The sequence below is a fragment of the Ovis canadensis genome, chromosome 5 (genome assembly GCF_042477335.2).
Source record: "Ovis canadensis isolate MfBH-ARS-UI-01 breed Bighorn chromosome 5, ARS-UI_OviCan_v2, whole genome shotgun sequence".
In the NCBI taxonomy this organism is placed as follows: Eukaryota; Metazoa; Chordata; class Mammalia; order Artiodactyla; family Bovidae; genus Ovis; species Ovis canadensis.
Window position 1 is genome coordinate 121,782,518 of NC_091249.1, and position 21,799 is coordinate 121,804,316.

Here is a 21,799-nt window from a genome sequence, read left to right on the forward strand (position 1 = left end):
CCAGGGATCTTCCTGACCCAGGAATTGAACCGGGGTCTCTTGCCCTGTAGGCAGATTCTTTACCAACTGAGCTATCAGGGAAGCCTGTATTCATGTTATCAGAGATAATTTTAACTTTCCAACACTTAGCCTTTGTGCCACTGAGACAAAATTTTCTGCTTGTCTGGCCTACTTACCTTTAAAGAAAAAAAAATCCCCAAATTTGGTGGTAACCTCGTCTTCAGTGTTAATTTTAGTGACATCAGTGCATTCTCAGATGAAAGCATTAGGGGCTGCAGACCCTCCTTCCTGCCCTATCAGCCAGCTAAATGCCTATTTTCAACTCTGAGTTTAAGTGGTAACACTGGAGGAGTGAGAATCTGAACTGGCTTTCCTATTGTCAGCTCGTCTCACACATTTATTTCAGAGTGAAAATGTGTCACTACTTTCCCATTTAATTCAATTTTTGATATCATTCTCTTCCTAGAGTAGAGATTCATTTTCATCTTTGGACTATTCTGACATAGAGAGAATAAAACATTTTGAATCGAGAATTTTTACTTGTACCTCTCAAATATTATGAAATGGTACAAAGTGCTTTGAAAGTGCACAACCAGACCACACATTATCAATATATTTGAAACAAAACCTGAGATTCCCACACGATGTCTCTCCCTAAAGCTTCCTTACACATCTGGGAAGCACTAAGAGCAAAGGGGAGGCGCCTTAATGCTTGTGTTCCTAGAGACGCAGCGGTGCAGATAAGGGGAGAATACGGATTGGTGTGGTTCTGACGGCCTGTTCTGGGGGCCCCTGCCCTGCATCCAGGATGACTGAGTGGGTAGGACGTAAGAATTTATCTGTAGCTGTTCCCTGCAACATTCATATGGAGGCAAGCTGAACACTCATCGCATCAAGCCGGAGGAAGGAAGACACGCACGGGGGATCACGCAGAGGAGGGTGGGGGTTCAGCCTTGTCAGCGGTCAGCATCACTTCTCTTTCCATGTCACTGGCTAAAAAGGCCTCAATGACTGAACCTAACTGCGAGTGGGGCTGTCAGTTTACTCCAGTTGTGAAGGCAGGGAGAAGAAAAAGCTAGATTTTCAAACTGGCTGTTCTCTGCTATGGAACCTGAGGTGACTTTGAAAAGTTTCTGTTAGCCTTCACGCGGACCAGAAACTGCGGAAGGAGAAGTAGAAGCTGGTGGAAAGTGGGAGAGCCAGAGAATGATGGCTCTGGGGCCGGAGAGCTCGGAGCAGAAGCTGGGAGATGCCGCGGGCTCAGGGCCCAGAGGACCTTGTCTTGCTGATGGATTAGATGAGGGATTATAAGAAAACAGACACCCAAAGATGACTGAGTTTTGACATCGGCAGGTCGTTAAAGGGTAGCACCGTGCTTGAGATGAGACAGACACAGGGCTAGGTAGAGATTTGTGTTTTTGGTATGAGAAATCAAGAATCCCTTTTCAATTTCCTACCAAGTATTTAAATACTAAGAAGAGGGCTGTAAAAATGGCTCTGAAAGTAAAAGAAGAAGTAAATGATGGCGATATACGTGTGGAGGTCATCAGTACACGCAGTGAAGTTGGATCAGATTATTTAGGCAGGTAATAACCATTTTAGGGTTAAGGGCTAGGGCACTGTAACACTTTGAGAAAGAGGAGTCGTCAAATATAGTCAGTGAATAGGGAAATGTCCATATAGATCTGATGGTTTTGAAGCTGATTGAAGGACGTCTTTCAAGAAAGAAACTATGTTCACTTTGTTAAATATCATTGTATTGAATTGATGCCTTCAAACTGTGTTGCTGGGAAAAGACTCTTGAGCATCCCTTGGACTGCAAGGAGATCAAATCACTCAGTCCTAAAGGAGATCAACCCTGAATATTCATTGGAGGAACTGATACTGAAGCTCCAATACTTTGGCCAGCTGATGCAAAGAGCCGACTCACTGGAAAAGACCCTGATGCTGGGAAAGACTGAAGGCAAAAGAAGAAAAGGGCAGCAGAGGATGAGATGGTTGGATAGCATCACTGATTCAATGGACATGAGTTTGAGCAAACTCTGAGAGATAGTGAGATAGTGAAGATAGTGAAGGACAGGGAGGAGAGGGAAGATATCCTCCCAGGAAGGACAGGGAGACAGTGAAGGACAGGGAAGCCTGGTGTGCTGCAGTCCTTGGGGTCACAGAGAGTCAGACCTGACTTAGCAACCGAAAACCGCAACAGTGGTACTACAGGGGCAGAAAACTCAAGGCAGACGCGATCACTGGATTTGTCAAGATGCGGTTATTATGACTGCCACTAAAGCTTCAATGCAGTGGTGGGGCCAAAATGTATTAATAAAAGAAAATCTCTTCGTTGAGACACCTCCTCCCTCATGAACAGCTTTCCTTGGAGCCCGAGAAGGTTAGGGCTTTGATAGGTTGCAGATGGTGGCTTTTCAGCAGGTCTCACTAGTAAGAAACTGCAGCGGCTTCTCTTTCATCCCGTGAGCCGCGGACGTGTCCTCCCCTGAGTCTGGATCTCAGCCCAGGGCCAGCTGCTTCCTTGGGTGTTCAGCCTCAGCCTGAAGCGGCCCCTCACTTGTGCTGTCCCTCTGTCTCTTAGAGTCCTCATGCTTTTCCTTGGGGCAGGGTGAAGAATTCGCCTGCGATGCAGGAGACACAGGTTTGATCCCTGGGTTCGGAAGATCCCCTGGAGAAGGGAATGGTACTCCACTCCAATATTCTTGCCTGGAGAATTCCATGGACAGAGGAGCCTGGAGGGCTACAGTCCATGGAGTTGCAAAGAGTCGGATATGACCTGGTGACTACTGCTTTCACTTTTCAACTTGGGGTTGACATCTAAGCCATTATGTATACGTGTTAGAACTGGTGATTCCACAGCTTCGCATCACATATATTCTGAATTGCTCGCTTGCTATGATTCTTTATCTTTTCAGTGGAAAGTGAAAGTGAAGTCGCTCAGTCGTGTCCGACTCTTTGCAACCCCATGAACTGGGGCCTACCAGGATCCTCCGTCCATGGGATATTCCAGGCAAGGGTAGTGGAGTGGGTTGCCATTTCCTTCTCCAGGGATCTTCCTGATCCAGGGGTTGAACTCGGTCTCCTGCATTGTAGGCAGATGCTTTACCATCTGAGCCACCAAGGTATTATTAAGTCACTTAAAATCTTAGATATCAAGCCCCCAATCATGTTAATTTCTCTGCCTAAGTCACCTCTGGTTTTATAATGTAAATAACTACTTTGAGGAACAATTTTCTGTGCATGTATTATTTTCCACAAATATATTACGTAATTACCCAGGTGCCATGTGACGTTTTGAGCATTTGCTCAGATCATACTTAAAATTAACCAGGTTACCAATGGTAAAATCTTGGAACATAGATGATGTGTTAATTGTGACTTTTTAGTATCTTATTATTATTATTTTGCATTTGTAATGTGAAAAGATGCTAAATATTTAAAAGAATCAGAATGACAGGGTGAAAACGCAGATTAATTGAAGGTGTTGGTTATTGAGAGACAGCGAGAATGATCCCTCTGTGTTAGAAACAAATACTCTTGATTTCATCCTCAACCTTTCTGGAACTGTTTAGTCGAAAAGGTAAAAACTAGAGAATTTAGGCCTCCTCTGCTTCCTAATGTTCATTGCCCTTTATCTTTGATTTCCAAAACATTGAAGAAATACTGAGCTTAATATTAAGATATATTGAGTTATATCAATTACCTCTTCCAGTTTCAAGGATAACAATACAGAACCAAAAAAAAAAAAAAAAAGCCATACATAAAAATACAGTCTCATTCCTGTAATTTATAGCTATGCATACCTACTCAGAAAAATTACAGGTTTTCTTTTTTCAATTAAAATCAAAATAACTTACTAGCTTGAAAAGAAATTACTGAATTCCGAACTTGACCACAGAAAAGAGTGACTGAGTTGGCAGAGTTCCCACCTGAAGGCCAAGGAAATGCTGTACCTTCTAGTGTGTGAACTGCCTCTGCCTTTCCTATTGTTACCATCATTATACCCCCAATGTGGCAATGGTGGATTTCTGAAAAGGCTTTCATTTGTTAAAACAAATCCCCTGTCCATTTCCAAGACGCAGGTGCCTACTTTGTTCTTCCTCTCAGAGAAGGAGGGTGGGAGTGCTCTCAGAAGCAGGGGTGCTCCTGGAGACTTTCAGGGCCCTGTGGAGTGAACTCCCTGATGTTCAAGCTGGTTTTAGAAAAGGCAGAGGAACCAGAGATCAAATTGCCAACATCCGCTGGATCATGGAAAACGCAAGAGAGTGAAACATCCAGAAACACATCTACTTCTGCTTTATTGACTATGCCAAAGCCTTTGACTGTGTGGATCACAATAAACTGTGGAAAATTCTGAAAGAGATGGGAATACCAGACCACCTAACCTGCCTCTTGAGAAATCTGTATGCAGGTCAGGAAGCAACAGTTAGAACTGGACACAGAACAACAGACTGCTTCCAAATAGGAAAAGGAGTCCATCAAGGCTGTATATTGTCACCCTGCTTATTTAACTTCTATGCAGAGTACATCATGAGAAATGCTGGACTGGATGAAGCACAAGCTGGAATCAAGATTGCCGGGAGAAATATCAATAACCTCAGATATGCAGATGACACCACCCTTATGGCAGAAAGTGAAGAACTAAAAAGCCTCTTGATGAAAGTGAGACAGGAGAGTGAAAAAGTTGGCTTAAAGCTCAACATTCAGAAAATGAAGATCATGGCATCTGGTCCCATCACTCCATGGCAAATAGATGGGGAAACAGTGGAAACAGTGACAGACTTAATTTTTTTGGCCTCCGAAATCACTGCAGATGGTGATTGCAGCCATGAAATTAAAAGACACTTGCTCCTTGGAAGGAAAGTTATGACCAACCTAGACAGCATATTCAAAAGCAGAGACATTACTTTGCCAGCAAAGGTTGGTCTAGTCAAAGCTATGGTTTTTCCAGTGGTCATGTATGGATGTGAGAGTTGGACTATAAAGAAAGCTGAGTGCCAAAGAGTTGATGCTTTTGAACTGTGGTGTTGGAGAAGGCTCTTGAGAGCCCCTTGGACCGCAAGGAGATCCAACCAGTCCATCCTAAAGGAGATGAGTCTTGGGTGTTCATTGGAAGGACTGATGCTGAAGCTGAGACTCTAATACTTTGGCCACCTGATGCGAAGAGTTGACTCATTTGAAAAGACCCTGATGCTGGGAAAGATTGAAGGCAGGAGGAGAAGGGGACAACAGAGGATGAGATGGTTGGATGGCATCCGGTGACTCAATGGACCCCATGACTCAATGACTCAATGGACATGAGTTTGAGCAAGCTCTGGGGGTTGGTGATAGACAGGAAGCCTGATGTGCTGTGGTCCATGGGGTCACAAAGAGTCGGACACGACTGAGCGACTGAACTGATGGAGTGCAGGTGTCCCCTCTGACCTTTCCACCCCTCTTTTGTTCTTCAACAGAAAGATTCCACAAAGGCAGCTGGGAAGATTACACAAAGCAGAGTTGACTTGCATTTCCTGGTTAGTTATATGTGATATCAGAAGCAGAATTCCACGGTCAGTAGACCATAATGAGAGTAACATTTTTGAATATAATTTAAGGAGATGTTGGTTTGGTCGGGTGTGTGTGTGTTTCTGAACATATGTTTTTATGTGGGTGTAAAGTGTGTGTGTGTTATGAATTAGTTTCTGTTCCCATAAATACAAAATGAGGCATGCTTCAATCATGGGTCACCTATGTACTGGTAATTTTGATTGTTTTCTTAACTGTACCCAAAGGATATTACTTTTATTCATTTTCCTATGAATAAACTCATATAAGTGATATGAGAGTTTTTTTTTTTCCATTTTGTCTTTTTTCAGTTAATTTTAACTTCATTATTAAGATGAATTGTAATGATGTTTAAAACCCCAGAGGCAAGCTGGCTTCATTTGATTTCGTCTTGTAGATGGAAAAAAAAAAAAACTGTTAGCAGTTCCAATCTTCTGTGAAATGTGCCCTGTGCTTTGTGCTTACATTATTAATGTGCCTTTCAAAATAGAATTGATTTGGTTCTTTCTTTTAAAATATAAAACAATAAATATTTTATAAGGGAAGGGATAGATTTTTTCTCTTTTTGGGGGTATAAGCAAATTGAAGCAGTAAAAATAATCTCATCCTATTAACCAGCTGAAAGCAAACAATGCTGTTTTTAGTCTGAGCTTCCAAACACTATTTAGCTCAGGATGTAACCTGTTTGTCCGGTGCTGTCTCAGGAGGTTTTGCCCTGGCACACCGTGAAGTCTGTCCCTGGCTCGGGCCTCTGTTCTCCCCACCAAGAGGAGGGCCGAGCAACAGAAGATCTGGAACGCACTCAAAGGGATTCGTCCAAGTGGACAAGTCATAGATGTATCGTGTCATGATTTCTGGTGGAAAGCAGGGGCCCTTATCTGGAGAAGAATGACACTTTTCATGCCTTATGCAGCTTTCTGTGAAGGGGAAAGTGAAGTCACTCAGTCGTGTCCAACTCTTTGCAGCCCCGTGGACTGCAGCCCACCAGGCTTCTCTGTCCGTAGGATTCTCCAGGCAAGAGTACTGGAGTGGGTGCCACTGCCTTCTCCAGGGGATCTTCCCGATCCAGGGATCGAACCCGGGTCTCCCGCATTGCAGGCAGACCCTTTAACCCCAGAGCCTCCAGGGAAGCCCTTATGCTGCTTCTGTAATAAGAGCTTATTTCATGCGAAGAAGGTGGCCAGTCTTTGCCAAGCTCCTTGCTCAGGCTTTGGGCATGGAAGCAGGGTTACCCAGACACGACTGCCCGTGTCCGCAGAGCTTAGCAGCCTCCGTTCCCTTCTGTAATGCGCGTGTTGAGCGCCTTCTGTATACCTTGTGCCGCAGGAGCCGGAAACGTGCATTGAGCATAGACCCTGCCCTCAGTGAACTTGAGGTCTATGGAGATGTGGGCCCGGGCACTGTCTATCCTCAGAGGAGCAGAGAGGAAGGAGGAAGAGGAGACGGACAGAGGAGGGCGGGGAGGAGAGGGAGGCGGTGCAGGCGCGTGTGAGAGCTGCGGGACCCCGGGAGGGAGCCTGACTGGCTCTCCTCTGCAGACAGCACTGGCTGGTGCAGGAGCTGACTTTTTTCTGCATTAGAGTTTACTCTCACCTGAATTTTGGGAAATGGGCATGTGTGGTGGCTACTGCCGCTTCATCCTTTCTCTCTCATTAGGACCATGACTTTTGTGAACCAAAGAGGCCCCTCACCCATCCTTTTGGTAACAATCCTGAACCTGCCTTGCCAGTCTAATTATTAGCAAATTGCTCTTGCTAGATCAATGGGCATGCTTTCAAGTCTAATAAGAATGAAGGAAAAGTGTTCAAAGCTGGAGATATTTTTAGTCCTACAGAGACATTGATTTTCCATGAGATCCTGAATTGACTTAAAAAAAAAAAAAAAACTTCTATTAAACTCCAGCTAACATTTCAAGTTTGCAACTCACCATATGAAGGAATGTTTCCCTGGACACCCCTCCATTCCCACTAATTTCTCGTCATTTCTCTTGGTTGGGAGCTCATTCATGCTTTCTCGGTAAATGTAACATTCCACTGTTACCAACTTTTGCTATATATGTATTTTTAAAGTGCAACTCAGATGCTTAAAACCATAAGTATGCATCATGATTCTGTAGGCTGGCTACACATTCTGGCGTGTAATTGATCATCTGGGGCTAAACCTGCCTCATTCAGATGCTTGGGAACTCCACCCGGGAGCTGGGAGGGCTGGGGTCTCTCCCTGTGGCTTCTCATATCTTGGAGGCAGTTTGGGTCCCGTGGCGTGTAAGAAAGGGCAACCCTGAATGCACGCTTCTCGAGATTCCCCTCCCCGCTCACTGGCTGGTGTCCCACTAACTGAAGCAAGGCAAAAGGCCATATTCAGATTCCAGAGTGGGAGCAAAAGATGGCACCCCTTGACAGAAGAGATGGCAGTCACATTGCAAATGGCCGTGTGTACAAGGAAGAAAGATGAGGCCGCCACTATGCTCTGCTTTACCAGTTCACCCAAGCGGTCAGCAGGAGGGGGCCTCACAGAGGATGGTATTAGGGGAGGGGCGTTCCTGTACCTTGTTGTTGCTGTTATTCCGTCAAGAAGTCGTGTCCAGCTCATTGCGACCCCACAGACTGCAGCACTCCAGCTTTCCCTGCCTTTCACAATCTCCCGGGGTTTCCTCACACTCATGCCCCTCGTGTTGAGGATGCCATCCAACCATCTTATCCTCTTTGGCCCCCTTCTCCTTTTGCCCTCAGTCTTTGGCAGCTCCAGATCTGTTCCAATGAGATGACTTTCCACATCAGGTGGCCAAAGTATTGGAGCTTAAGCTACAGCATCAGTCCTTCCAATGAATATTCAGGGTTGATATCCTTTAGCATCGACTGGTTGGATCTCCTTGCTGTCCAAGGGACTCTCAAGGGTCCTCTCCAGCCCACAGTTTGAAAGCATGAGCTCTTCAGTGCTCAGCTTTCTTTATGATCCAGCTCTCACATCCATACATGACTGCTGGAAAAACCACAACTTTGACTAGATGGAAATTTGTTGGCAAAGTAATGTCTCTGCTTTTTAATATGCTGTCTAGGTTGGTCATAGCTTTCCTTTCAAAGAGCAAGCCTCCTTTAATTTCATGGCTGCAGTCACCATCTCCAGTGATTTTGGAGCCAAGAAAATAAAATCTGTCACTATTTCTACTGTTTCCCCATCTATTTCCCATGAAGTGATGGGACCGGATGCCATGATCTTTGTTGAATGTTGAGTATTAGCCAACGTTTTCACTCTCTTCTTTCACTTACATAAAGAGCCTCTTTAGTTTCTCTTCGCTTTCTGCCATAAGTGTGGTGTCGTCTGCATATCTGAGGTTATTGATATTTCTCCCGGCAATCTTGATTCCAGCTTGTACTTCATCCAGGCCGGCATTTCTCATGAAGTACTCTGCATAGAAGTTAAATAAGCAGGTGACAATATAAAGCCTTGATGTACTCCTTTCCCAATTTGGAACCAATCCATTGTTCCATGTCTGGTTTTAACTGTTGCTTCTTGACCGGCATACAGATTTCTCAGTTGTCAGGTCAGGTGGTCTGGTATCCTCATCTTTTTAAAAATTTTCCATAGTCTGTTGTGATTCACACAGTCAAAGTCTTCAGCATAGGCAATAAAGCAGAAGTAGATGTTTTCCTGGAACCCCTTTGCTTTCTCTATGATCCAACAGATGTTGGCAATTTGATCCCTGATTCCTCTGCCTTTTCTAAATTCAGCTTGAGCATCTGGAAGTTCTCGGTTCCCGTGTTGTGAAGCCTCTCTTGCAGGGCTTCGAGCATTGCAGCGGTATGCTTCCTCTTGTATCTTAAAGGCGCCCAGTGTGGGTGGACTTCCCTGAAGCTCACCTCCAGGGCAAGCCTGTTCATTCTGCAGTGCCTCACTCCTTGAACCTTTGGAAACTGTACTAAGACCAGAGGTTGACAGAGGAACTCATAGCCAAGAGGGAGGCTCCAAAGCAAGAGTGGAAATTAATGAGAAAAAAATGGGCACAGATGAGATGAGCAGACAGAAGTCGATTTCATTCTGATACTACTGCCAGGATCAGGGCAGAGTGCCCGGAGCAAGTCTGGACCCTCAGCCTCACTGACACAAACGGCAGAGGGTTTTAAATTCTGGGGGTGAGCTAGTGGAAAAGTACCGGAGCACACTTGGTTACTCCTGAGTTTCCAAGGGTTTTTCTGTGACTAGGCCACCTGTGTTTGCCAACTGGCACCCACAGGTATTGAAAATTGACTGCTACCCTTCATAGAAACTGAGAGAGTAGGTCTCTTTATCCTTCAATGTTGACTTTTTCAAAATGCTTCACAAGTCCTTGAGAAAAGCATTTCCTGGGTTGTAAAACTGGCAAGAGGCTGGAAAAAGATTTGCATGCAATTCAAAGTGGACGAGAAAGGATTTACAATGGCAAGTTTTCCAAAATAAATGCTCTAAGAAATGTCAGATGCCTGGAGGGAGGAAGATGACTGTCTGAATTAGTCAGGCTGAGGGGATGGTTCAGACCATCTGGATCAAGCTGTCCAGAAGCAAAGCACCCTGTTAGATACCTCTGCACATGGCTGCCTGAACTAGGCATCTTCCTCACATAATGACTATCAGAGAGAAGGATACTTTAAACAGTTTGATATTTTAATAACTTTTCCAAAAATTTTTTAAGAATTTTAGGGAAAAAGCTCTGTTTCTAGGAATGAATCGTCAATGTCACCTGAATGTTTCTCTGGGTCCCTACTATGCATCTCTGACACAGTGATGTATCTGTAGTGAGTATCATTTACTCAAATACCCAGCAAAGGCCAGGTAGCTGATATGCATTCTGTAGAAGAGGAAAATTAGAGACATTAGATGAATTGCTCCGTTTTAAAGATCTGTACAACAAAGACGGGATTTAGACCACAGTGTGTCTGACTACAAATGCCTTGCTGTTGTTCAGTCACTAAGTCGTGTCCAACTCTGGCCTCACGGACTGCGGCATGCCAGGCTTCCCTATCTTTCACATATTTCGCAGAGTTTGCTCAAACTCACATCCATCGAGTCGGTGATGCCATCCAACCATCTCATCCTCTGTCGTCCCCTTCTCCTCCCACCTTCAATCTTTCCCAGCATCTTTTCCGATGAGTCACTTCTTCACATCAGGTGGCCAAAGTACTGGAGCTTCAGTTTTAGCATCAGTCCTTCCAATGAATATTCAGGGTTGATTTCCTTTAGGACCGATTGTTTTGATCTCCTTGCAGTCCTAAAATGCCTAGCTCCAAGAACTTCTCTAACAAGCTACCCTTGCATGAAATCTGGCCTTGGGTTACTTTAAGGGTTGCTCAAACGCTGTCTTAAATATTCTTTAACTTCCTGTTTATTTCTCATTTTCCCCACAGTCTGGCATCTGTGCGTCCCAAACAGTCACCCTTATGCCATCTGGTCCTCTGCCCTATTGAAACCAGATCTCAGGTAAGGTCCTGATATCTACCTTGCAAAGGTATTGGATCGGGTATCCTTTCAATTGGGAAAGTGAAATGTTGATATCCTATGAAGGAAAATAGAGTGGACAGTAGGCTGGATGAGGGAAGCGTTGTTTGTCTACCTTTTTTTGCTTCTGAACTAGTGGGGTGAGGAGGAGGAGGAGAAGGTGCCGTATCCATAGTGCCTGAAGACAGCTCAGCACAGCCAGCTGTGTGTGGAGTGACAGCCTCCCTAAGCTGTTTCTACAGGAAGCATTCACGTGCTCTGAGAAGTTGCATTCCTATCAGTAGGAGAATATTCGTTTTTTAGCTTTCTTGATATAAGGAGATTTCTAAATTAAAAGTTTTCACAAGTACTGTTTTCTCCTTGTTGAAGTTGATTTCCCGTCCAGTGTTAATGTTGTTAGTAGCAGGGTTATTCTCAAAACCATCCCTAAAAAATAACTAGCCACCTCCCCAGAAACTGCTAGGACATCCCCTCACTCTCTAGAGATTCTGTTCATGCCGTTCTGACTGCTAGGCAATTAGCAGTTTGTTAGTTCCTGTGAGCAGTGGAAAGAGCGAACAGTGGATATGATGTAAGTATTTCTCATGTTCGTTTGTTTTAGGGCTGGGAAAGCTAAGAGCGAGTCTGTTAGTCAGGACAGGGAAGGAAACTAGCTCCTTCCCCCCTCCTTTAATGCCCCCATAAGTTATTTCTGAAATAAATAGCCCATAATTTATGGGCCAGGAATAGTAAACCGGTTCCGTTTTATGAATGGTGACATAGAGGAAGGCCTGGAGAACTGAGGACCAGCTTCTCAGTTTGGGTTAAACCATCAAGGGTTCGCTCTCCAGGGGGCGGAGATGTTGGCTCCACCCTAACTGTCTCAGTTGGCGAGTCTGTTTGGCCCCCAGGAAGGGGGCCAGATCACAAATGTGAACACTACCCTTCTCAGCTTAAATTGAGAAAACGCTTCTCCAATGCTTTCTGCAAGGCAGAGGCCGAACGACTCGCTGCCGTTGCAGCCCACCTCCAAAGACCCCACCACAGACACTGTCCGTCGGCATCTTCCAGGATTGCCGCTGCTCTTTTAACCCCGACATTTCCCCGTGTGTGGAGAACTCCGTTGCAGTGAGCTGCAAATCACTCAGGAACTCCCCGCTGGGGGCCCACGAGACAGTGAAGTAGGCCCTAGGACACCACTTCCAGAGTCTCAGCTGGGTTCCCCTCCTTCAGCATGTAGGTGAGAAAATCACGGCTAGAAATGCTCCAGAGCAGGGAAAAAGGGGCCTTCACTTGCCCCTGGGCGTTTCAGCGCTCGGATTTGGACTCCTGCACATTGCTGAGTGCTCTCGAGCTGCCCTTCGTGGGGACATCACCGGGCCACGGGCGCCGAGGCCGGCCCGCGGGGGGCGCTTTCTGAGAAGGCGGTTCACTCCACTGCCTCTCAACCGGCCGCAGACTCACTGCCCTCTATGGGCAGCTGGGGCCTTTACTCTCCGCCAGGAGACTGGCTTCAGACCTGGTTCCTTCACCACAGTGAGTAGTGTGAACAGTGTTCAGCGTGAATTAACTGCTGCTGCTGGGCATGTGGGGGTGCAGAAAGTGATATGAGACTGTACTCTAGAAAACCCCAGATGTACAGGCTGGGACTCAGTGTGTGACTTGACCGGCTGGGTACCATCCTTATTAGGTGACAAGAGTCTCCCCAAACCCCCACCTAAGCTGATTGTTACAGACCCTCATCACAGCAGGAATGGGAGTTTCACTGAAGGACCAAGTATTTAACCTGTTAAAGCATTGATTTTACATTAGCTGTTAACACTTTCCCCATCATATACAATCCATCTGTGTAAAGGGCTTAATAGTAAAATTGATGGGTCAGCATCGTAATCAGGTCAGTAAACTGTCTGATTTACTGAGATGATGCAATACTTTGGCCACCTGATCCAAAGAGCTGACCCACTGGAAAAGACTCTGAGGCCGGGAAAGATTGAAGGCGGGAGCAGAAGGGGATGACAGAGGATGAGATGGCTGGATGGCATCACCGACTCGATGGACATGAGTTTGAGCAAGCTCTGAGTTGGTGATGGACGGGGAGGGCTGGCGTGCTGCAGTCCATGGGGTCGCAGAGAGTCGGACGCGACTGAGCGACTGAACAAGAACAGCAATGTGTCAGACAGTCACTAGGGAAAGGGCCTCCTGATGAAAGCGGAAGAGGAGAGTGGACAAGCTGCCTTAAAGTTTAACGTTCAGAAAACTAAGATCATGGCATCTGGTCCCGTCACTTCATGGGAAATAGATGGGGAAACGGTGGAAACAGTAGCAGACTTTATTTTTTTTTGGCCTCCAAAATCACTGGTGATTGCAGCCATGAAATTCAAAGATGCTTATTCCTTGGAAGAAAAGTTATGACCAACCTAGATAGCATATTCAAAAGCAGAGACATTACTTTGCCAACAAATGTCCATCTAGTCAAGGCTATGGTTTTTCCTGTAGTCATGTATGGATGTGAGAGTTGGACTGTGAAGAAAGCTGAGCGCCAAAGAATTGATGCTTTTGAACTGTGGTGTTGGAGAAGACTCTTTCGAGTCCCTTGGACTGCAAGGAGATCCAACCAGTCCATCCTAAAGGAGACCAGTCCTGGGTGTTCACTGGAAAGACTCTAATACTTTGGCCACCTGATGTGAAGAGTAGACTCATTGGAAAAGACCCTGATGCTGGGAGGGATTGGGGGCAGGAGGAGAAGGGGACGACAGAGGATGAGATGGCTAGATGGCATCACCGAATTGATGGACGTGAGTTTGGGTAAACTCTGGGAGTTGGTGATGGACAGGGAGGCCTGGCAAACTTCGATTCATGGGATCGCAAAGAGTCGATCATGACTGAGTGACTAAGCGACTGAACTGGACTGAACTGAGGTAAGCCTGCTGGACATTTGGGACATTTAGGTGTCCCAGACACTCATTAGACTCAGTGTGTCCTGCCAACTAGAATTAATTTATTAATTTATTAATTAATAGAATTAGAATTTAATTCTAATTAAATTAGAATTAATTTATTAATTTATTAATCCTGCCAACTAGAATTTAGACTAACTATTCTACCAGTATTTCTTTAGAAATTCAAAAGAACCAAGATTTCTAAAGAGTAATTTAGTAATTGCCTCACATCTGAGGGGTAGAGAGATACACTTTAAGTTCAGGGCAGGACAGTGTTATCCCTGTTCCCAGTTTTATAGGACTAGACCTGATTTCCTACTATATTCAAAGAAACCCTATGACTCCTGACTTGGAGTAGATATTAATCCCCAGCCTTTAGTTAAGAAATAGCATTTCTAATTCCTCCTTTGTCCTACCCTTTTCATATCACCTCCTTCAAACCTCACCCTAGACCTTACGAACAACAGTCCGGCTCCTGGAGATTTTTGAAAAGTTAAATGCAGCTGCCCAGAGTTCTGTGTATCTGAAATATTTTTCTATGAAGAGGTGATGGGTGTGGGTCTGTTTTGCTAGAATTGCCGCTTTACATGGAAACACCAACAGGCACTCAGAATCACTGAGTTCCAAACTCCTCCCTGCCCTCACTGTGTAGTCATCACCAGTGATAGAGTTCATTTGCAATTGGTAATGAGTAGTTTTCTGTGATCATGGTTTCAGTGTGTCTGCCCTCTGACGCCCTCTTGCAGAGTGCCAATCTGGTCACTCTAGGACCACAGCCTCGTCTAAGTCAATGAATCCAAGCCATGCCCGCGGGGCCACCCAGGACGGGCGGGTCATGGTGGAGAGGCCTGACAGAGCGTGGTCCACGGGAGAAGGGAATGGCAAGCCACTTCAGTATTCTTGCCTTGAGAACCCCATGAACAGCATGAAAAGGCAAAATGATAGGACACTGAAAGAGGAACTCCCCAGGTCAGTAGGTGCCCAATATGCTACTGGAGATCAGTGGAGAAATAACTCCAGAAAGAATGAAGGGATGGAGCCAAAGCAGAAACAATACCCAGTTGTGGATGTGACTGATGGAAGAAGCAAGATCCGATGCTGTAAAGAGCAATATTGCATAGGAACCTGGAATGTCAGGTCCATGAATCAAGGCAAATTGGAAGTGGTCAAACAGGAGATGGCAAGGGTGAACGTCGACATTCTAGGAATCAGCGAACTAAAATGGACTGGAATGGGTGAATTTAACTCAGATGACCATTATATCTACGACCGTGGGCAGGAATCCCTCAGAAGAAATGGAGTAGCCATCATGGTCAACAAAAGAGTCCAAAATGCAGTACTTGGATGCAATCTCAAAAGCGACAGAATGATCTCTGTTCGTTTCCAAGGCAAACCATTCAATATCATGGTAATCCATGTCTATGCCCCAACCAGTGACGCTGAAGAAGCTGAAGTGGAATGGTTCTATGAAGACCTACAAGACCTGTTAGAACTATCACCCAAAAAAGATATCCTTTTCATTACAGGGAACTGGAATGCAAAAGTAAGAAGTTAAGAAACACCTGGAGTAATAGGCAAATTTGGCCTTAGAATGCGGAATGAAGCAGGGCAAAGACTAATAGAGTTTTGCCAAGAAAATGCACTGGTCATACCAAACGCCCTCTTCCAACAACACAAGAGAAGACTCTACACATGGACATCACCAGATGGTCAACACCAAAATCAGATTGATGATATTCTTTGCAGCCAAAGATGGAGAAGCTCTATACAGTCAACAAAAACAAGACCAGGAGCTGACTGTGGCTCAGATCATGAACTCCTTATTGCCAAATTCAGACTTAAATTGAAGAAAGTAGGGAAAACCACTAGGCCATTCAGGTATGACCTAAATCAAATCCCTTATGATTATACAGTGGAAGTGAGAAATAGATTTAAGGGCCTAGATCTGATAGATAGAGTGCCTGATGAACTATGGAATGAGGTTTGTGACATTGTACAGGAGACAGGGATCAAGACCATCCCCATGGAAAAGAAATGCAAAAAAGCAAAATGGCTGTCTGAGGAGGCCTTACAAATAGCTGTGAAAAGAAGAGAAGTGAAAAGCAAAGGAGAAAAGGAAAGATATAAGCATCTGAATGCAGAGTTCCAAAGAATAGCAAGAAGAGATAAGAAAGCCTTCCTCAGAGATCAATGCAAAGAAATAGAGGAAAACAACAGAATGGGAAAGACTAGAGATCTCGTCAAGAAAATCAGAGATACCAAGGGAACATTTCATGCAAAGATGGGCTCGATAAAGGACAGAAATGGTATGGACCTAACAGAAGCAGAAGATATTAAGAAGAGATGGCAAGAATACACAGAAGAACTGTACAAAAAAGATCTTCACGACCCAGATAATCACGATGGTGTGATCACTCATCTAGAGCCAGACATCCTGGAAAGTGAAGTCAAGTGGGCCTTAGAAAGCATCACTATGAACAAAGCTAGTGGAGGTGATAGAATTCCAGTTGAGCTATTTCAAATCCTGAAGAAAGTGCTGCATTCAATATGCGAGAAAATTTGGAAAACTCAGCAGTGGCCAGAAGACTGGAAAATGTCAGTTTTCATTCCAATTCCAAAGAAAGGCAATGCCAAAGAATGCTCAAACTACCACACAATTGCACTCATCTCACACGCTAGTAAAGTACTGCTCAAAATTCTCCAAGCCAGGCTTCAGCAATATGTGAACTGTGAACTTCCAGATGTTCAAGCTGGTTTTAGAAAAGGCAAAGGAACCAGAGATCAAATTGCCAACATCCACTGGATCATGGAAAAAGCAAGAGAGTTCCAGAAAAACATCTATTTCTGCTTTATTGACTATGCCAAAGCCTTTGACTGTGTGGATCACAATAAACTGTGGAAAATTCTGAAAGAGATGGGAATACCAGACCACCTGACCTGCCTCCTGAAAAACCTATATGCAGGTCAGGAAGCAACAGTTAGAACTGGACATGGAACAACAGACTGGTTCCAAATAAGAAAAGGAGTACGTCAAGGCTGTATATTGTCACCCTGCTTATTTAACTTATATGCAGAGTACATCATGAGAAATGCTGGGCTGGAGGAAGCACAAGCTGGAATCAAGATTGCCAGGAGAAATATCAATAACCTCAGATATGTAGATGACACCACCCTTATGGCAGAAAGTGAAGAGGAACTCAAAAGCCTCTTGATGAAAGTGAAAGAGGAGAGTGAAAAAGTTGGCTTAAAGCTCAACATTCATAAAATGAAGATCATGGCATCTGGTCCCATCACTTCATGGGAAATAGATGGGGAAATAGTGGAAACAGTGTCAGACTTTATTTTGGGGGGCTCCAAAATCACTGCAGATGGTGACTGCAGCCATGAAATTAAAAGACGCTTCCTCCTTGGAAGAAAAGTTATCACCAACCTAGATAGCATATGGAAAAGCAGAGACATTACTTTGCTGACTAAGGTCCGTCTAGTCAAGGCTATGGTTTTTCCTGTGGTCATGTATGGATGTGAGAGTTGGACTGTGAAGAAAGCTGAGTGCCGAAGAATTGATGCCTTTGAACTGTGGTGTTGGAGAAGACTCTTGAGAGTCCCTTGGACTCTCTCAAGAAGATCCAACCAGTCCATCCTAAAGGAGATCAGCCCTGGGATTTCTTTGGAAGGACTGATGCTGAAGCTGAAACTCCAGTACTTTGGCCACCTCATGCAAAGAGTTGACTCGTTGGAAAAGACTCTGATGCTAGGAGGGATTGGGGGCAGGAGAAGGGGACAACAGAGGATGAGATGGCTGGATGGCATCACCGACTCGATGGATGTGAGTTTGAGTGAACTCCAGGAGTTGGTGATGGACAGGGAGGCCTGGCGGGCTGTGATTCATGGGGTTGCAAAGAGTCGGACACGACTGAGTGACTGAACTGAACTGAACTGAACTGAACTGAATCAGAGTAGTGATTGGCATGAAGTCCTATACAGGCAGGAAAAGCCAAAAATGACTAAAGGTAATCACATTTGAAATATTGACTCATCCATTAATATTACCTGCTAAAATCAACTGTATTGAAGAATAATATACTCAACAAAATGAAACCATTTTACGTATGAAGTTCAATGATTTTTTAACTCATTGGGTCCCCATACTAATTAAGATAAAGAATGTTTTTACCACACCCTCCATTTCCCTCAGGCTCCATGTGAATTTGCTAGGATTTTCATAACAAAGCACTGTAAGCTGGGTGGCTTAAACAGTAGAGTGTATTGTCCTGCAGTTCTTGTGGCTAGGAGTCTGAGATAAGGTCTCAGGAGTGTTGGTTCCTTCTGAAGGCTGTACAGGAGAACCCATTTCTCGTCTCCCAGCTTCTTTGGCAGCTTTTGGTTTGTAGATGAATTGCCTGATGTCTGCCTTAATCTTCACATGCCATTCTCTCTGTGCCTACTTTCCCTATTTTATAAGGGCATGGGCCACAGTGCATGAGAGTCTAATAGTCTCATCTTGACTACATTTGGCAGAGACCTTATTTCCAAGTAGGTCTGACGCAGTGGAGTTAGGAGCTAAGTACATGTTTGACCACCACTCCCCTTTTCCTGGGAGCATGGCCCAATGTAGCCCATGAACAAGAATCCCTGTTCAGTGATAGAAGTGTTCAAGCAGAGTCAGGACATGTTAATTGCATGAACAGGTTGTTCAAATTTCCCTGTCACCTGGGTCAAGAAACATTCATGGTTTCAGTGTGATTTCCTTCATCAGCCAGCAGAGTTCAATATGTAACTGCTCGACAAGCCTGAATCATCACTGTTTCTCACCCATGCAATCTTAGGCTCTGCTGGGTTAAAGGCCCTCGTTTCCAGGGGTGATGACACAATGATTTGGTAAAGGGGTGCAGTGGTGGACCCATTAAACTTGAAGCTGTGACCCCTATTTGGACATTTTGGAATCCTCGTGCTGTTGAACCAGTAAAGAAAGGAAATACCCAACTGGTGGGGGAAATTCATCTTCATTTCCGTGAGCTGTATCATTACGTCCCAGTGAGGGTCTGTAATTATCACTACACCAACAGGGATATAAGGAAGGAGGTCTAAAATGCAGAAACTCACCAAGTCACCTTCTGATGCCTTCAAACTCAGTGATAATCACACATTGGAAATCACAGCAGTCGTAACAGCAGGGAAAAGCACTTGAGGACTCTGAAGGCTCGGGATTGACGGTCTGGGTCACCTTGCCAGGCAAGCAAATTAGAGCAGCTGCTGATCCAGTCGAGGGCTGCTTAAGGGCAAGACAAGCCGGAACGAGTAGTGAAAGGGCGACGTGAAACGGTGGCAGATATGCACTCGCTTTGCGCTCTGACTTTGGGGTGAGTGTGGGCAAAGACTCCTAGGAACTGGTGAGACCTAGAGGCCCGGCTGAGAGGAGTCTCTCTCTCTCCATTCTTGCCCATCTTCGCCCTGTCTTTCTTCTTTCATTGCTTTCTGTGAACTCTTCTGTTGGGCTCTGCGCTAGTTTATATCCACTGCCAGACCCTCATACCAGGACTGACAGGTTATTTGGAAAGATTCTGAATCTTTGTCAGTTTTTAAACTTATGAAATATATGAGGCACATAGAGAATGATATTGCAAACATCCGTTATACCCACCAGTTCTGTTGAAGCCATTTCTTAATGCTTCCCAGAACTGCTGTGTGCTCTGCTCAGAGATAGCTACTCGGCCAGAAGTGGTGTATGTGATCTCCAGACACATGTGTTCACAAATGGTGTGTAGCTTCATGTGTTTTAACAAATACATATATGGTATATATTTTTCTAATTTTTTTTTTTTGGCTCCACTATGCAGCTTGGGAGATCTTAGTTCCCAGTCAGGGGTGGAATGTGGGCCCTCTGCAGTGGAAGCATGAAGTCCTAACCATTGGGCTTCCAGGGAATTTCCTGTAATTCATTATTTGTTCAATGTGATTTTGAGATATGTTTTTGTTGATTAGCCTAGATTATTTTAAAGTCCAGAGAGTGGTGACTTTTGGGGGCGTTATTTTAATTTTCACCAAGAGTGTCATCAACTCTCCCTGTAACTAGAATATTTCTTTCTTATTAGCAGAGGTCCTCGTGATTCTGGAACAAAAGAGATTCATAAGAGATTATTTAAGTCTAAGAAATGCATCGGAGAATGAATGGCTGCTACAGAAGAAGGACTGGCTCTCTCCCCCGTGCACGACTGCGGAACTGGGGTTCGAGAACATTCTCGTGAATTTCAGGTCTGCAAGAAAATAATTCCAGGTTAAGACCAGGAATTTCAGCAGAAGTTATTGACTCTGTTACCCAATTGCTTGCCAATAATTATTGAAGATAAGTTAGTTCTGCTAGCTTTTGTCTTCTTTTTCCAAGAGAATTTCCCATTCTTGTTGCTAGGAAGTATATTGTGTTGAGAAGCAGTAAAAAAAAAAAAAAAAAAAAGGGTGAACAAAGCTTCATTGGGAAATAACTCTAAAATTCTTACAGAGAGCTACCACCAGTAACTGAGAAGGATCAATAAACCCACAACTAACATCAAACAACAGCACCTCTATTAAACATAACAAGTACACCATGGTGCTATTGTTGCTATATACTTTCTTTCCTCTTAAAAGAAATTTGTGCTAAAACAGTGTTAGAAGTCCAGCCAAGTCCTGATAAACACAACTACTCTCCAGAAACTTAGCATCCATGCCAATGTTTGAGGTTCTAGTTTTTCTTCCCTGGCTTAGTGCCAAAAGCCGCCTCTATAGCTGCTCTTGTGACCTTCACTACTCTCCCGAGAAAGTCTGTCTGGGGGCCTCAGCTCGAGGGGCAGCCGGGACGTTGCCGCTCTCGCTATAGGCCAGTGCCCTTCTGGTTCGGTGTCAGGCATTAGCCAGCACGTTAGTTCGGTCACGTCACGTAGCAGTGAACAATGGAAGCGGGGCAGATTCAGACACAGACAAAGTAGAATGGAAGGAGCCAGTGGAGTGTCATGGAGCTGTGCTTGCTGATTTTATTTTCGCACTATTGCACGAAGGACGCCAAGAAAAACATCCTCAGCATCAAATGAACTAGACTCTGGGAGTTGGAGCGTTATTGATGCCATATAAAGAGAGCATTCGCTCTGTGCTGTGATGTGTAGGTGTCAGCTAGCCTATGTTTTTTAGTTCATAGATCTCTAGATTAAGAGTTCAGTTCAGCTGCTCAGTCGTGTCTGACTCTTTGCGACCCCATGAATCGCAGCACGCCAGGCCTCCCTGTCCATCACCATCTCCCGGAGTTCACTTAGACTCACGTCCATTGAGTCCGTGATGCCATTCAGCCATCTCATCCTCTGTTGTCCCGTTCTCCTCCTGCCCCCAATCCCTCCCAGCATCAGAGTCTTTTCCAATGAGTCAACTCTTCGCATGAGGGGGCCAAAGTACTGGAGTTTCAGCTTCAGCATCATTCCTCCCAAAGAAATCCCAGGGTTGATCTTCTTTAGAATGAACTGGTTGGATCTCCTTGCAGTCCAAGGGACTCTCAAGAGTCTTCTCCAACACCACAGTTCAAAAGCATCAATTCTTCGGCACTCAGCCTTCTTCACAGTCCAACTCTCACATCCATACATGACCACTGGAAAAACCATAGCCTTGACTAGACGGACCTTAGTCAGCAAAGTAATGTCTCTGCTTTTGAATATACTATCTACACGCTTTTTATTTTACAAAGAAATTTATTGAACAATGTGTTCACTAACCGAATGAACTTTTTGGCTAACCCAATATAACAGCATAAGGACATTCTGAAGAAGAGCATCACTATTACCACGAGAAACGCTTATTCTCTGCCATAGAAAATCTCACTTTGAAGTTGCTAAAGGCTC